The 3,621-nt window shown below is 38.7% G+C and overlaps 1 pseudogene; it reads left to right on the forward strand.

Moving 5' to 3' along the window:
* The first annotated feature begins 2,022 nt into the window (after positions 1-2,022).
* LOC114040251 lies at positions 2,023-2,930 on the forward strand (annotated as a pseudogene).
* The last annotated feature ends 691 nt before the right edge of the window (positions 2,931-3,621 follow it).

Below are 3,621 nucleotides of genomic sequence, written 5' to 3' on the forward strand. Positions count from 1 at the left end.
ATGGTGGCAATAGGGAGCATGAGGAGAGGAACTGGTATCTGAAAAGAACTAGGGATTCAGAAGTGGAGGTGGGAAGGGGGAGAGGAGAGTATTCCAGTTATTGAGAACACTGAAAGGAAAGACACATGGATGGAAAAACAAGGAAACCACTTTGGATAGAGCACAGACTTCATGAAGGGTAATTATGCTCATTAGCAAGCAAAGAGAGGCTAGAGCCTCATGACCATAGGCTTGAAATGCCAAACAGAGGAGTCTGTAGTTTTCCTAGAGAGAAACTGAGAGCCAGTGACCATTTTTGAGCAGACAAGTGACATAGTGACTCCCCCAATGATAGGAGGAGGAAAAGGGATTAAATTATCAGGAAATATTTTAATGGTATTAATAACACTTATTAAAAATAGAAGGTCTTCAATATCTCACACCACATACCAAGAGAAGGTCAAAATGGGTACATGATTTACAAATAAAGGGTGATACCATAAACAAATGAGGAGGGCATGGAATAGTATATTTGTCAGATTTATGGAGAAGGAAAGAATTTAGGACCAAACAAGAGATAGAGAACGTTACAAAATGTAAAATGGATTATTTTGATTATACTAAATGAAAAAGGTTTTGTACAAATAAAACTAATGAAACCAAAATCAGAAGGAAAACAGAAAACTGGGGGTGAGGATTTTATAGCAAGTATCTCTGATAAAGGCCTCACTTCTCAAATATATAGAGAACTGACTCAAATTTATAAGAATACAAGTCATTCCCCTGTTGCTAAATGGTCAAAGAATATGAACAGGCAGTTTTCAGATTAAGAAATCAAAGCTATCTGTAGTCATATGAAAAAATGTTCTAAATCACTATCAATTAGAGAAATGCACATTAAAACAACTCTGAGGTACCACCTCACACCTATCAAATTGGCTAATATGACAAACAAGGAAAATGATAAATGTTGGAGGGGATCTGGGAAAACTGAATCACTAATACACTGTTGGCAGAGTTGTGAACTGATCCATCCATCCCCATTCTGGAGAGCAATTTGGAACTATAACCAAAGGGCTATCAAACTGGGCATATCCTTTGACCAGCAGTACCACTACTAGGTCTGTATCCCAAAGAGATTTTTTAAAAAGGGAATAGAACCTATTTGTACAAAATATATATAGCAGCTCCTTTTGAAGTGGTTAAGAATTAGAATGTCCATCAATTGGGGAATGCCTGAACAAGTTGCGGTATATGATTATAATGGAATACTACTGTGCTATAAGAAATGATAAGCGGGATAATCTCAGAAAAACCAGGAAAGGCTTACACGAACTGATGCTGAGTGAAGTGAGCAAAATCAAGAGAACACCGTATACAGTAACAGCAATATTGTACAAGGAAGAACTGTGAATGACTTAGCTCTTCTCAGCAATAAAATGATCCAAGACAATCCCAAAAGAATCATGATGAAAAATGTTATCCACCTTCAGAGAAAGAGCTAATGCCTTCTGAATAGACTGAAGCATACTGTTTTTTCTCTTTCTTTCTTTTTTTGTTTGGGTTTTCTTTTACAGCATAACTAATGTGGAAACATGGTTTACTTGACTGCACATGTATAACCTATGTCAAATTGCTTGCCTTCTCAAGGAGGTGGGGAGGAAGTGAGGGATAGAATTTGGAGCTCAAAACTTAAAAAAAATTAATGTTAATAATTGTTTTTACATGTAATTGGGGGAAAATAAAATATTTTTAAAGTGTTTAAATAGAGGGTTTTGTAAGCCTTTAAGTACTAGAGAACTGTCAGTTACCTTTCTAATGTTCAAATCTATGATGGACAAGAGTCACAGAGGTATGTGGAGGTTTAAGCTGGCAGGACCATCCATTATTATTAGTCCAAAAATGAAGGGTAAGGTAAGGTTGGGGAAAGGGGTAGAGGGGAGTTCATACTGACTTGGAGATCAGGAGTGACTTCCTAGAGGAGGGAGGCATTTGAGTTAGGCCTTTAAGGATGGAGAGGTACTGTCGGTTGTTATTCCTAAAATGGCGCCCCTACACTTGGACAAGTATGTGGAGATTCCACTGCTCCGTAAGTATCTGCCAGAGTGCCCTGAAGCGATTATGTGACTACATTTTTGACCTTCTGTTGGAAGAGTCTAATGTTCAGCCAGTATTGACACCAGTCACAGTTTGTGGAGACATACATGGACAGTTCTATGACATTTGTGAACTCTTCTGAACTGGAGGTCAAGTTTTAGATACAAACTACATATTTATGGGCAATTTTGTAGACAGAGGTTACTACAGTTTAGAGACCGTCACTTGCCTTCTTGCACTAAAAGCTAAACGGCTTGATCGCATTGCACTCTTAAGAGGAAATCATGAGAGTAGACAGATCACACAGGTTTATGGATTTTATGATTCCCATCATATGGGAATGCTAATGCTTGGAGATACTGTACCAGAGTCTTTGGTACACTCACAGTAGCAGCTTTAATAGATGAGCAGATTTTATGCGTCCGTGGTGGTCTCTCTCCAGGCATCAAAACACTGGATCAAATCTGAACCATAGAAAGGACTTGGGAAATTCCTCACAAAGGAACATTTTGTGACTTGGTGTGGTCAGAACTGAAGATGTGAATACTTGAGCAACCAGTCCACAGGGAGCAGGCTGGCTTTTTGGAGTGAAAGTCACAAATGAGTTTGTTCACATTGACAACTTAAAACTCATCTGCAGAGCACGTCAACTGGTGCATGAAGGGTGTAAATTTATGTTTGATGAAAAGCTGGTGACAATATGGTCAGCTCCCAATTATTGCTGCTGTTGGGGAAATATCGCCTCAATCACGGTCTTCAAAGATGTAAACACAAGAGAACCAAAGTTATTCCAGGCCGTTCCAGATTCAAAACATGTAATTCCTCCTAGAACAACTACACCATATTTCCTTTGAGGCTTTCGCCCATCCTTGCTTATCCCTTTTCCTACCCTCCCCCCAAATTCCTTGTATTTACCCCTCTACAATATACTTTTTTTTTTAGGCAATTAGGGTTAAGTTACTTGCCCAGAGTCACATAGCTAGTAAGTGTCAAGGATTTGGTCTGAGGCCGGATTTGAACTCAGGTTCTCCTGACTTCAGGGCCAGTGCTCTATTCACTGTACCACCTAGCTGCCCCTACAATATACTTTTTATTGAGCACTTTGCTGCAGAAATGCTGCCTCTTGCCTCCCCTTCCCCCTTTTTTATTTTAAATTATCTAAATTTGTTGTGTATTATGGTGTCTATAGCAATATCTCTCTATCGATTTCCTTCCCATCTCATCCCTACCTTGGCCTTATTTGCAAAGACTTTTAGAAATGTCTTAACATCCACACTGCTGCATGTAGTTCTTGCTTATTACTGGTTTGGGGGCGAAACAGAACATTTTTCCTTTTTAAAAAAAAGCAAATTGGGAAGAACAGTCCATACCAAAATATTCCCCTCCTCTTGTACTGTTCAGTTTTTGTTTTTTTAAAGTATGGTAACTTTTAAGAAATTTCAGCAGCAAAGTTATTATTCAGTGGACACGATGGATTGTAAATGGCTTTGCGTTGTGTACACCTACTCCAGCTGTAAACATTGTCCTTTGTTGGGTGATATTTTA

The sequence above is a fragment of the Vombatus ursinus genome, unplaced genomic scaffold (assembly GCF_900497805.2).
Source record: "Vombatus ursinus unplaced genomic scaffold, bare-nosed wombat genome assembly UNPS02012901.1, whole genome shotgun sequence".
NCBI lineage: Eukaryota > Metazoa > Chordata > Mammalia > Diprotodontia > Vombatidae > Vombatus > Vombatus ursinus.